This window comes from Cucumis sativus, chromosome 4 (genome assembly GCF_000004075.3).
Source record: "Cucumis sativus cultivar 9930 chromosome 4, Cucumber_9930_V3, whole genome shotgun sequence".
NCBI lineage: Eukaryota > Viridiplantae > Streptophyta > Magnoliopsida > Cucurbitales > Cucurbitaceae > Cucumis > Cucumis sativus.
The window spans coordinates 26,809,564-26,823,758 of NC_026658.2; the positions used below are offsets into that span (position 1 = coordinate 26,809,564).

General features: G+C 35.8%; 1 long non-coding RNA gene across 1 annotated transcript; it reads right to left on the reverse strand.

The window, feature by feature from the left end:
* Window positions 1-1,996: 1,996 nt before the first annotated feature.
* LOC116403489 lies at window positions 1,997-3,138 on the reverse strand. The gene is made up of 2 exons (XR_004216256.1): window positions 2,704-3,138; window positions 1,997-2,265 (listed from the first exon to the last, which is right to left on the reverse strand). It is a non-coding gene; the product is annotated as an uncharacterized LOC116403489 (long non-coding RNA).
* Between the last annotated feature and the right edge of the window lie 11,057 nt (window positions 3,139-14,195).

Sequence of the window (14,195 nt, forward strand, 5' to 3'; positions counted from 1 at the left end):
TCTTTGGAAGACTTGGGTTTCCGAGGGGGTCTGCGCCCTTGATTTCGGCACCGTTAAGGCTAGAAGAAGAAGAAAGTGGTGGATCGACGAGATGGGTATGTCGCAAGATAGAGTTTCTTGGCTGCTTCACGTTAGAGAGGAAGAGCGAAATTTTGGAGGTATAGGAAGAGCGAAACGGAATTTGAGAGATAGGAAATCGCAGGGTTTGAGGAAGACGAAGAAGAGAAGGGGAGATGAGAGGCAGAGTAAACCGATGGAGAAGAAAAAGGGGAAAGAAATTTGAAATAAAAGAGACCGTTGAGGTTGAAGAAGAGGGAAAAGAAAATTGACCGTGGAGGAGAGTTATTTAATTTTTGGATTAAATATTTTCTATGAAAATTAAAAAAGAAAAAGTTAAAAGGCAAATATTTTCTACTTTTTTTATTATTTATTCTATGAAAATTCAATAATAAAAAAGCATCTATATTTGCTTTTGGTATGGTTCACATTTTTATTTATTTGACAAAAATCTAACTAAATTATCATTCATTTTGACCTAATATTGCAAATATAAATTTATATTTTGCATCTTAACTACTCTTTGGCATTTATAATATCATTGTTCCACACCTCAATTTTTTTATTGTTGTCAAAAATAAACCTAATCCAAAATGAATTAGCAAATTAGGGAATAAATGTAATCATTGTTTTTGGGAGTTTGAGTTCGACCGTGATTATTGTTGAATAATTTTCACTTAGACATGCACATTTTGCTATTTTAGCAATTTAAATTTAAAATTTTCTTTTATCAAAAGTAAACCTCTTGTTTTAATGTTTTTCTGGTCATCCCTTTTAAATACAACTAATGACAAATGAATATAACAATTAAGAAATTCGTAGATATATAACAACATTTTAAACTAATTGCTGCAGTTATTTTAAATCACATATGTCATTCGCTTATAAGCCATAAGAGTCTATTAACGATATAAATCTATCACAAATATATTTTGCTACATTTACAATTTTTAAAAGATATTGTTATATACTTAATTATTATTCATAAAATTGCTAATCCATTATACTTACCCTAAGTTAAATGAATAATGTCAAAAGTAAGTTTACTACGAAGGTAATTTGTGTGACCCTTTTATCCTAACGTAGGAAGTTTGTTCCACTCCATACCATTATTGAACTAAGAAGATTAAGTGTGTATTAGTATGTTTAAACAAGTATAATTATAGCAAAATCTATGAGTGATATATTTATATTAGCAATACAATATGTGTTACATATGCAAATATTTTGTATCTAATCGTTGTATTTGCAATTAACTCCATTCAAATATACAAATATAAACATAACTCTTTAACCTGAGTTTAGCTAGGATCACAAACTACAAAAAGAAAGTATGGAACATATTTAATTTTTTTTTTTCTTTGAAGAAAATTTGGTGTGTAGCACATTATATATTTTTCTTTCCTTTAAAAAACAGTATTGATCTTATAATATACGGCCTTGCACAATGTATTCACCATAAAGATCATATAATTGTAGAGATGTATAGAAGGTCTGATAAACAACATAAACGAAAAGTTCTAATCCTTGAAATTGTAAACATTACCCATATCCTACAATAAAAGTCACATCAACTTGATATTTGTTGAAATTTAACAAAAATGAAAAGAAAGCAACGATAAACCAATGACGATGGAAGAAGATACAGTTTTCAAACACAACCAGCTATCCAAATTATTCATAATATGGTATTAGAAAATATATTGCAATTTGTAACCTCATAAGTTTATAAACAGAGTAAAAATTAAAGGAAATTTTTTTATCAAGCTTATATTAGGACTTTATACTACTTATATGTAATTCTTAAGTTTTCTTCTTTTAGCTATAAAAGACACAAATTAAGAAAAAAAATGACTTGATTGTCCATGTAAAGTTATGCCCCAACTTTTTTCTTCTAACTTAAGAAAAGGAACACCAACAAATATCTATCCCCATAAACTAAAAAGCATAGGAAAATGATAGTAAAAGTAAAATCAACTTTTTCTGTTATCTTTTTCCTTCATTCATTTACTTCTAATTGAAAATAAATCAAAAGTCTAAAACCGATCAAATTATTGAAAACGAAAAAACAAGAAACATAACAGTGTGGAGAGGTAGTTATTATCAAGTATTTGATTTTGTTTAATAGATTCCAGTTGTGACAACCACAACAATTGTATGCATGAAGTTCATCATTCAAACAGATTCTGACAACAAATTTCAACACATCTGCAAGGCGAAAGAAGATAGGAATTAGGATAACAAGGTAATTAGAACACTGAAATAAATTTTAAAAATAATTTTATTGCCGATTGCTACTATAAGCATAATTATCTGCTTGTATAGTTGTCTTGCATGATCTGACAAATACATTATGGTATTTGATATTCCATTCAGGTTGTATCTTGCATGTTACCAACAAAATCATGTGCTTAGTGATAAATTACTCTTAGACTGAGAAATACTCGAAAAAAAATCAAGAGTAACAACTCTTAGTTTCCCAGAAAAATTGAAACAAAATCATGACAAACCAACAACAAGAACTTCATAAACTTGTCTGATGAAAGCAACTCAAGAACAGTCTCAATGCAGATCATACATGAGTTCTTTGCTAAATATTTCCAAAGGCTAAAAAGAGTTAAGGAAAAAAAGAAAAACAATAATTACCTGTAATTTTCGTTGGTTCATGATCTTCTCTTGTCATTCCCTCACTTTAATCTCATAACTGAAAAGGAAAAGAGGAGGGAGGGGTGATTAAACTCATGCATGTACATAATGTCGAAACCAGCAAAATTACCACCCTATTAACTATGAAAGTCTGGTTGTGGTCGAAGTAGGGTGAAAGTCAGTGTAGATTAGAATAGATGTCACCGTGAAGCTCACTGTCGGTTGGGGGAGAACATAAAAATTGATTTTTTTCTTTTATAACAGGCTGACTGACCTACAGGCTGGGGTGAACTGGCTGGCAAGGAGGAAGTGACATGCTACCACTAGGTTGTGTTAGGTGTGAACAATGGACAATGGTGGCTAGAAGTGAGGGAAGGGCTTTGTCAAAGGGTCGTGCAGGGCTGAACTCCAACTGTCCAATATTAGTTTGTTCGGTTACTTTCTTTGTTTCACCCATATCAATGTCTGCAAAAATTCCCACAATATATAGAAATGGAAATAAAGATCCTTAAGTTCTTTGAGAAAAATCATAAATATAGCCACAAAATTTCTCCAATTATTTGTTACTTAAAAAAGTATAGAAATTGTCAACCAAGCTCAACTAACGCCTGTATGTATGTACTTAGAACCAAGAGGTCTCGGGTTTAAATCCCTCTACCCAAAATTTGTCCTAAATCTCAACTTTTTTACAATCAATCCTAAAACTCTTTTTCTACCCCATTTTTGGCCTATTTTTGGCAATTCCCCAATACTATTATAGTTGTAGAATAAAAAATTTTAGATCAATCACGCATTATCGTTGAATTCAAGACTAATTAAAAATTGACATGTGTCCCAAATTAAAATTGAAAAAAAATATAAATTTGTTAATTTGGATGATACACATGTTTGGATCAAATTAATTATTTTAGTTTAATTAATATTATTTACTCGGTTAAGACTAAAATTCAATCGAGCCAAAAAAATAAATTTAATTTAGCTCTGGTCCATAAATCAACCAGACTCAAGTTCATAAAAGCCACTAAAGAACTCTATAGATACTGGAGTTCCCTTCATTTGAAGATACAAACTTTGTTTCAAGACTCCAACTTCAAGAACGTCACGTGCTCTCCTCAAATCAAGCATAAGCATCTAAGTGAGAGAGAATCAGGAGATCAAATGACTCATTGCATCAAATCAACATAAATACATTATTAATACAAGTTGGAGTTCACAAATTAAATTTCTCTATAAAGATCTCGTGTAAACCACAGTGAACCAAAAAGTGATTATAAACGAAATATTTCATTAATAAATTCAATCAAATAAAAAACACAGGAAAATTACAACTCTACTGAACTTGAGATGAATCCTCAAAATTCTAAGTCTTTTCCTTGGACGAATTCTCTAATCGTCCGTCAACACACACTTTTGTGGGATGAGAAATTTTAGAGCTACTATGCCTCCCTCATAGGAACTTTTGTACTTAAGATTAGCTACTGACTTGGAATGTTGCGGAAGACCTATGGAGTTGTTGTAAAATGGCAGAAATTGTGAGAAGATGGTGATGAATTTGACTATAGTTAGTTGTTCCCCGAAATGGAAGACTTGCTATATAATGTATTAATTGACTGTCTCGTTGTTGCTGTCCATTGTTATTTTGATAAAAGGTTTGCAGATGTAAATAATTTGTAAATTTATAGATCTAAGAATGTTATCATACACTTCATATTAGATAATAAAAATCACTTGACAATTTCTCAAACACCACACCGTCTACCGCCTCAAAGTTGAGTTATTGATCATGGTCAAGACAAAGAAAATAAGGATTGAGACCACACTTGCGAAGAAGAAAAATGTTGAGAGGAGAAAAAGATCATGCATGCAAATGGAAAAAAAAAAAAAAAGAGAAAGTAGGAACTTTGTTTAGGTTCATCAAGAAGATAAATGGATATAAAGAAATAACCAAAATCATAACTTGAATTCTTTCTCATATTTGCAATAGTAGAAATCTGGAAGACACATTTGCAAAATATCTCAACTTATTTTGCTACCTATTACAATATTCCTAAACTTATTGTAAATGTACACAATTTTGTATCTGTGATCAGTTTCAAGAATCTCTCCCTAGAGAGAATAAGTTGCATCTTCTAAAAGTACTTGCTATGGCTCAACATCAACATACTTTAGGAAACTTTTCAATAGTTATTTACATAAAAGAAAACTAGAAGGTAAAATAGTAATGAATTTCTCCAACTGAATTTTGTTCGAGTTACAATAGTTGTATGTTTATGCGCATCTATATATATAATGCAATAATGTAAGACAACATGAGCATAATGTAATATGGAGAGCTGGAGGATCAAATAAAAATATAAGAAAATCAGATTATTATCTTTATGATAAAATAATTAGTACAACAAAAAACAAAATTAGACTTTACTAATTGCAGATCAAAAATTGCATCCGCGACGCTGGCAAATCAGAGTTGCATGGGAGTTGAATCCTTAACAATCTCATATAATGATATAATGTTTTCAATGCTCAATAGGCCAATGATGCACCATTCCAAGAGATCTGATTTCCTATTCTGGAGGACTTCTTGAAGAAAATGAATGTTATGCTGCAAGGAAGGTGCAAATTTATTAGAGAAGAATTAAACACTGTTCTATCTCAAGAAATATCATTTCCATAAAAGTAAAAGAACCTCCTTCCAGTGAGTATGATATAAGTGGAAGAATCTAGGTTAAAGATTTAAATAAGGAAATCACAATGAGAATGTTGATTATTTTTTCCTTAGCTCGGCTTTTGGAAAAGGAACACACACCACTCCCTGATTTCATTTGCATTATTTTGGGTCAGCTTCAGAATACACAAACTTCAGATGGACAGCACAAACACTTGGAAACAATTTAGCAGAACCAATTTCTTAAAGAAACATTCTAAACTAATTAAATAAAGAGAGTCCTCAAAACTTCACTCCTTGAAGAACTATGAATTGATTCTCCTACAATAGTAGCTAGCTTTTGATAGGACCACGTCCCTTCACCACGGATTAGAATATTGATGTCAATATTTTAATTTTTTTTATTCTTCTTCTTTAAAAAAAATAAACATTTAATTCTTGAACATTGGGATCTAAATGTCCAGGGATAATAATGCTCATACCCACGAAATAATATCCACCATCCAAACTGTTAAATAAAAAAATTCTTTTCCTAAAATTCTACCGAAGCAGTAGGAAAAGTTGTTATGTAACTTTTTCTAAATAAGTGAAGAAAGAGTGGACAAGAATATGATAAAACCAATAAAATTAATCAGAAGCTCCTAGTATCCATTTGATTTAATACGTTCCAATCCTTGAATTTAAAGCCTTGTACATGTGTGAATATTATGCATTAACGATTTAACGATTTTAAAATGAAATAAGAATGAAGGATTTAAATTCATTCACTTGTGAAAGTTGAGAGATTTAGTTAATACAACATTTAGTATAAATTGGTTTTCTTTCCCTTAAAAAGAATACTAAAGAAAATACGAAAGTTTTCACGAGGTTACACGTCCTCTCAACACATTTTCCATTGCATATAACCAAAAATAGATAATATTGCTTTCAAGTTGGCTATTGCCACGATATTTAAGAAGAACGTTCAAGAGAAGAGGCTCAACTATACGGAAAAAACCACTTTGAAGGAATGAATGGAATAGAATGAAATTACCTCCACAGACTTCAATTTGAAATCTAGATTCCCAACGCGCTGGGTGACCTCGTACTCTTCCCGAAGGTACTCATATATTTGAGCATATTTTGCATCCCTCCACGCAATTTCTGATCTGAGTGGCAAAGGAAAAAGACATAAAAGAGCACTAAGATAACAAAATTCTACCAATTAAAGCAATATTATGATCGAATTTTCTATGCACGAATATTAATAATAATAAGAAGGTAAGAATGTATATATTTTTGTTTACTTATATCAAGCTTGAAAGGCAAACTTTTCTATGTTATGATCTTGGTTCTGTTAGGATGTCAAATACATTTCTGAACAATAGTACTATCCTGGCGCCAAGTACTGCGAAAACCACATAAGACGTAATCCAAGCTTTAAAGAGGCTCTAGATAAAATAAAAAGCAAAATGTATTTGATAGGCCACTGATTATACATCAGTATGCTCGCAGGGGCAAAAAGGGCAAAGAAGTAGTTATTATTGAGTTGGGAGAATCATCCAACAGTAAGAATGATTATCTTGGGTAGTTTTGGGCATTTATCTTGACTAGTTTCAGTCTTCAGGTGGTTAGTAGTTGGTTATGAAGGAAGTTATGTTACCGTTGCTATGTTATGTGTTTAAATAAGAAGTTAAGTTAGCAGATGGGTAGACAGTCTTTTAGTTTGAAGTGTTTGGGTTTCTCTCGTGTGGGAGGAATGGTCTATGTAATAGTAAATTATCTATAATAGAAGAACTTTACTTTAGTAACTATCATACTGGTATAAGAGCCCTCAACCTGGGGATGATAGGAAAGGTGGCACAGAAGAAAATTGAAGAACGGTTAGGCGTAACTGATTTTGAAATTGCCAGGATTTAAGTAGATGTTCAGAAGTTACCACAAATTGAAGAAACGCTGCTTGCACTTGCTTAAGATTGTTCAACGCTTTATCCTTATAGCACAGTTGGAACAACAACGAAGGAATGCAGATGACACTCAAACATTATTGGCTTCTCTAGTTTCTGGTGTTGGATTGTCAGATCGCCCTTCCAATTCGGAATCGAATGAGGAAATTAAGAATACGACAGTGGCAAACACAGTGGAACCTATTTATGGCTATAGGAGCAATGCATTCAGACAATAATGAGGGTGAACAGGATCATAGCAAATTAAACAAGTTTGAGATGTCAGTATTCAATGAATCCGATCGTTACTTACAAATCCATAAACTTACTGATTCCAAAAAATTAACAGTGACAGTCATTAGCTTCAAAGCAGCGGAGCATTAGCTTCGAAGCAGCGGCTCTCAATTGGTACCAAGCCACAGACAAACGAGAACCAATTTTGAATTGGAATGATATGAAACGAAGATTGTTGATCCGATTTGGCTCATCATGCCAAGGTTCAGTTTGTGGGCAATTTCTCATAATCAAGCAAGAAACAGTGGTGGAGGAATATTGCAGTCCGTTTTGATAGGTTAGTGGCTCCTTTACTCCAACTACCTACCAAAAAAATTAAAAAAAGAACGTGTCCTCTGCATGTCGTGTCCTATGCATGTTGTATCCTATATGTTAAAAAACTGGTGTGTCGTATCTCGTGTCGGTGTTCGTGCTTCTTAGGTTTTGAATTTAAAAACTCTTCTAAATAATTTTAAAAAAAGATTTCCTATTGTTCGGTTTTTCTCTGACTTACCAATTAAATTATTTGGTTGCACTACTTATGTTCATAATCCCAACTCTACTCGTACTTCACTTGATCCTAAAGCTGTTAAATGCATTTTTGTAGGCTGTCTCCTATAGGAAGGCTTACAAATGTTTTGACACTTCGACTAAAAGGTATTTTGAGAGTATGGATATGTCTGTTTTTGGAAAATCAACCTTTTTTTAGCCAAAATTCTCTTTAGAGGGAGTCCCCAACCTTAAGATAATTTTTGGGACACTTAACCTATCCCAAACACCATTGATTCCAAAGTTATGAGCTAACTCTTGACGTCAAGTGTGGAGAGTTCTTCAGGGGGAGAACCACTATAGACTGACTTGACAAGTAAAAACCTGAACTACAGCTTTATAATAAAAGAAACTTGACTCGAAGGAATTGAGAATGATCTATCACAAAACCAAACTAATACCCCGATAAATGATTATGAAGATCCAGGTAACATACATTCTCCTTTTACTTCGTCTAATTCTCCCCGTTCTTCTCATAATTCCTTGTCTAATGTCTCTGATCTTGATATTACAATTGCCAACAGGAAAGGTACCAGTAAATTTGTCAAATATCTCATTGCAAACTATCTTTCTTATCGTAAACTTTCACAATCATAAAGCCTTTACATCCAAAATAATCAACCTGTTTGTTCCGAGGAATATACAAGAGGTCCCAAATGAATTGAATTGGAAATTAGCAGTGATGGAAGAGATGAATTCTACATGGGATATACTTGAACTACGAAAAGAAAAGAAAACAGTTGGATGCAAGTGGATGTTTACGCTAAAATGTAAAGCTGATGGTAGTGTCGAGAGGTACAAGGTTGGATTGGTTGCTGAGGGGTTTACTCAAACCTATGGAGTTGATTATCAAGAAACATTTGCTACAGTTGTCAAAATCAATTCTATTAGAAATTTGTTGTCTGTTGTAGCTAACTTTGATTGGCCTCTTTATCAATTGGATGTTAAGAATGTCTTTCTCAATGGGGAACTGAAAGAAGAGGTAATTATGGACTTGCCACCTAGTTTTAAGGTAGATCTCGGGATTAACAAAGTTTGCAAGTTAAAGAGATCATTATACGGTCTCAAACAGTCTCCTAGAGCTTGATTTGAACGCTTGTATATTCCTTGGAACAAACAGTCTCCTAGAGCTTGATTTGAACGCTTGTATATTCCTTGGAACAAACAGTCTCCTAGAGCTTGATTTGATTCGAGAAAGTAGTCACGGGCTATGGATTCAGTCAAAGCCAAGTCGATCATATGATATTCTACAAACATACAGGAAATGACAAGGTTATGATTTTGATAGTTTAATTTGATGATATCGTTCTTACAAGCAATGATGAGACAGAACAAACTTTCGTGAAGAAAAAGTTGGCAGATGATTTCCAGATCAAGGACCTAGGAACTTTAAAGTACTTCCTAGGCATGAAGTTTGCCAGGTCCAAAAGTGGCATTCTTTTCAAACAAAGGAAGAATATTATTGATCTGTTAAAAGAGACAGGTTTACTTGGTTGCAAGGTAGCAGAAACTCCCATTGAGCAGAATTTGAAATTGAAAGTTGCAACCAAGAATGAGATAAAGGAAAGAGAAAAGTACTAGAGACTTGTAGGAAGACTCATATATCTTTCCCACACGTCCTAACATTGCTTTTGCAATTAGTATCAAAAGTCAGTTCATGCATGCTCTTGGACCAACTCACTTTTATGCCGTTTATAGAATAGAATCCTAAGTATTTGAAAGGTACTTGAGGAAAAGACACATTGTTTCAAAGACATGATCATCTAATGTTAACGTTTACACTAATACTAATTGGGCAGGTTGCATGACTGAGATCTGGTTACTGCCCCTTCCTTGGAGGAAATCTTGCTACTTGGCAAAGTAAAAAACAGAGTGCTGTTGCAAGAAGTAGTGCAGAAGCAGAATTTAGAGCTTTAACCCAACGCATTTGTGAGTGTAAATGAATAAGATTGTTGGAAGAATTGGGATTCACTCAAACAATGCTCATGCAGTATCACGGCAGCAATTTCCATTGCCCACAATTCAGTCCTTTATAACAAGACGTAACATACTGAAGTCAATAAACACTTTATAAAGCAAAAGACCAATGTGGGAGTAATATGCATACCCTACCTTCCGACAACAGAACAAATTGCAGATGTGTTAACTAAAGGCCTTCCAAAGTGGCAATTCAACAAACTGATTGACAAGCTAGCAATGACTGATATCTTCAAACCAGCTTGAGGGGAAATGTTGATTATTTCCTTTATTGTATTATATTTTATTGTGTTGGTTGTATAATATTTGCCAAATTTATTTTTTCCTTTTTTGTAATGAGTTGTTTTATTTAAGTAAAATCTTTCTATTTGTGAAATAAACAAGAAATATATTATTTTAGCATAAATCAATGAAGTCTTAATTCCAAGCGATGTTTACTGGATTTTGTTTGCCTCTTTATTTGTTTTGAGGATCTTTTTTCTTCTACTTTGTTTGCTTATTGGTTTGTATTTTGAGTATATCTCTTTTCATTTCCCTACGTGATGGGAAACTTGTTTTCATTTCCTTATGTGATGGGAAACTTCCGCAAGGAAGTCTCTTACTGTGAGGAACCAGACTATTCCTATATCTGCACAATTCCGAGTAAACGATGTATAAGAATGCTTAACGACAGATGGTCTTCCTTTTTAAGAATGTCCTGCGTTGTGGGTGGTCTCTTATTCCGCCGCTTTCTAGAGCTATGCCGCTGCCATTACCCCTTGGATTGGCCATGAGACAAACATTTTAGTTTCTTCATTGCAAGTCTCTTTGCATTTCCTTAATGAACAGTTTTTTATATTGTATCCTTTTCAAAACAATAATAAATAAAATCCCATGATAGCCGGCGGATAGGTGTGGAAATCCATCTATATTGCACCTTGTATGACACATAAAAGAAGGCAAGGGCCTGGGGGTCGGGTGGGGCTCGTTCGTGGTGCACAACGGTTGCGCCAAAAACGGGCCAAAAATGGCCAAGGCTTTAGCCTACGAAAAATCGGCCGATTTTTAACCATGTGAAAAAGGTCCCGAAAATTCACAGATAACTACTAGGTGGCCTCACTTTGAGTAATATCAAAGTTTTTTCCCACAAAAACCGCTCGGAGATGCCCCAGACTCAGTTTTTATTTTCGTCCCAATACTTTTCCTCCAATGGTTTAGTTGTGTTTCTTTGATCTTGTGGAACCTATTTATACCCATGATAGCCGGCGGATAGGTGTGGAAACCCATCTATATTGCACCCTGTATGACACATAAAAGAAGCCAAGGGCCTAGGGGTCGGGTGGGGCTCGTTCGTGGTGCACAACGGTTGCGCCAAAAACGGGCCAAAAATGGCCAAGGCTTTAGCCTACGAAAAATCGGCCGATTTTTAACCATGTGAAAAAGGTCCCGAAAATTTACAGATAACTACTAGGTGGCCTCACTTTGAGCAATATCAAAGTTTTTTCCCACAAAAAATCGCTCGGAGATGCCCCAGACTCAGTTTTTTTATTTCGTCCCAATACTTTTCCTCCAATGGTTTAGTTGTGTTTCTTTGATCTTGTGGAACCTATTTATACCCATGATAGCCGGCGGATAGGTGTGGAAACCCATCTATATTGCATCCTATATGACACATAAAAGAAGCCAAGGGCCTGGGGGTCGGGTGGGGCTCGTTCGTGGTGCACAACGGTTGCGCCAAAAACGGTCCAAAAACGGCCAAGGCTTTAGCCTACGAAAAAACGGCCGATTTTTAACCATGTGAAAAAGGTCCCGAAAATTCACAGATAACTACTAGGTGGCCTCAATTTGAGTAATATCAAAGTTTTTTCCCACAAAAACCGCTCGGAGATGCCCCAGACTCAGTTTTTATTTTTGTCCCAATGCTTTTCCTCGAATGGTTTAGTTGTGTTTCTTTGATCTTGTGGAACCTATTTAGACCCATGATTGCCGGCGGATAGGTGTGGAAACCCATCTATATTGCACCCTGTATGACACATAAAAGAAGCCCAGGGCCTCGGGGTCGGGTGGGGATCGTTCGTGGTGCACAACGGTTGCGCCAAAAACGGTCCAAAAATGGCCAAGACTTTAGCCTACGAAAAAACGGCCAATTTTTAACCATGTGAAAAAGGTCCCGAAAATTCACAGATAACTACTAGGTGGCCTCACTTTGAGTAATATCAAAGTTTTTTCCCACAAAAACCGCTCGGAGATGCCCCAGACTCCGTTTTTATTTTCGTCCCAATACTTTTCCTCCAATAGTTTAGTTGTGTTTTTTTGATCTCGTGGAACCTATTTAGACCCATGATAGCCGGCGGATAGGTGTGGCAACCCATCTATATTGCACCCTGTATGACACATAAAAGAAGCCCAGGGCCTCGGGGTCGGGTGGGGCTCGTTCGGGGTGCACAACGGTTGCGCCAAAAACGGTCCAAAAATGGCCAATGCTAGCCTACGAAAAAACGGGCCATTTTTTAACCATGTGAAAAAGGTCCCGAAAATTCACAGATAACTACTAGGTGACCTCACTTTGAGTAATATCAAAGTTTTTCCCACAAAAACCGCTCGGCGAGATGCCCCAGACTCAGTTTTTATTTTCGTCCCAATGCTTTTCCTCCAATGGTTTAGTTGTGTTTCTTTGATCTTGTGGAACCTATTTATACCCATGATAGCCGGCGGATAGGTGTGGAAACCCATCTATATTGCATCCTATATGACACATAAAAGAAGCCAAGGGCCTGAGGGTCGGGTGGGGCTCGTTCTGTGTGCACAACGGTTGCGCCAAAAACGGGCCCAAAAATGGCCAAGGCTTTAGCCTACGAAAAATCGGCCGATTTTTAACCATGTTGAAAAAGGTCGCAAAAATTCACAGATAACTACTAGGTGGCCTCACTTTTGAGTAATATCAAAGTTTTTTCCCACAAAAACCGCTCGAGATGCCCCAGACTCAGTTTTTTTTTCGTCCCAATACTTTCCTCAATGGTTTAGTTGTGTTTCTTTGATCTTGTGGAACATATTTAGACCCATGATAGTCGGCGGATAGGTGTGGCAACCTATCTGTATTGCACCCTGTATGACACATAAAAGAAGCCCAGCCGCGGGGTCGGGTGGGCTCGTTCGTGGTGCACAACGTTGCGCCAAAAACGGGCCAAAAATGGCCAAGCTTTTAGCCTACGAAAAATCGGCCGATTTTTAACCATGTGAAAAAATGTCCCAAAATTCACAGATAACTACTAGGTGCCTCACTCTGAGTAATATCAAAGTTTTTTCCCACAAGAACCGCTCAGAGATGCCCGGACTCAGTTTTTATTTTCGTCCCAATATTTTCTTCCAATGGATTAGTTGTGTTTCTTTGATCTTGTGCAACCTATTTAGGCCGATGATAGCCCGCGGATAGGTGTGGAAACCCATCTATATTGCACCCAGTACGACACAGAAAAAAAGCCCAGGGCCTAGGGTCGGGTGGGCTCGTTCGGGTGCACAACGGTTGCGCCAAAAACGTCCAAAAATGCCCAAGGCTTTACCATACGAAAAATCGGTCCGATTTTTAACCATGTGAGAAACGTCCCGAAAATCACAGATAACTACTAGGAGGCCTCACTCTGAGTAATATCAAAGTTTTTTCCCACAAGAACCGCTCGGAGATGCCCGGACTCAGTTTTTATTTTCGTCCCAATACTTTTCTTCCAATGGACTAGTTGTGTTTCTTTGATCTTGTGCAACCTCTTTAGGCCGATGATAGCCAGCGGATAGGTGTGGAAACCCATCTATATTGCACCCAGTACGACACAGAAAAAAAGCCCAGGGGCCTAGGGGTCGGGTGGGGCTCGTTCGGGTGCACAACGGTTGCGCCAAAAACGGTCCAAAAATGGCCAAGGCTTTACCATACGAAAAATCGGTCCGATTTTTAACCATGTGAGAAACGTCCCGAAAATTCACAGATAACTACTAGGAGGCCTCACTCTGAGTAATATCAAAGTTTTTTCCCACAAGAACCGCTCGGAATGCCCGGACTCAGTTTTATTTTCGTCCCAATACTTTTCTTCCAATGACTAGTTTGTTTCTTTGATCTTGTGCAACCTCTTTAG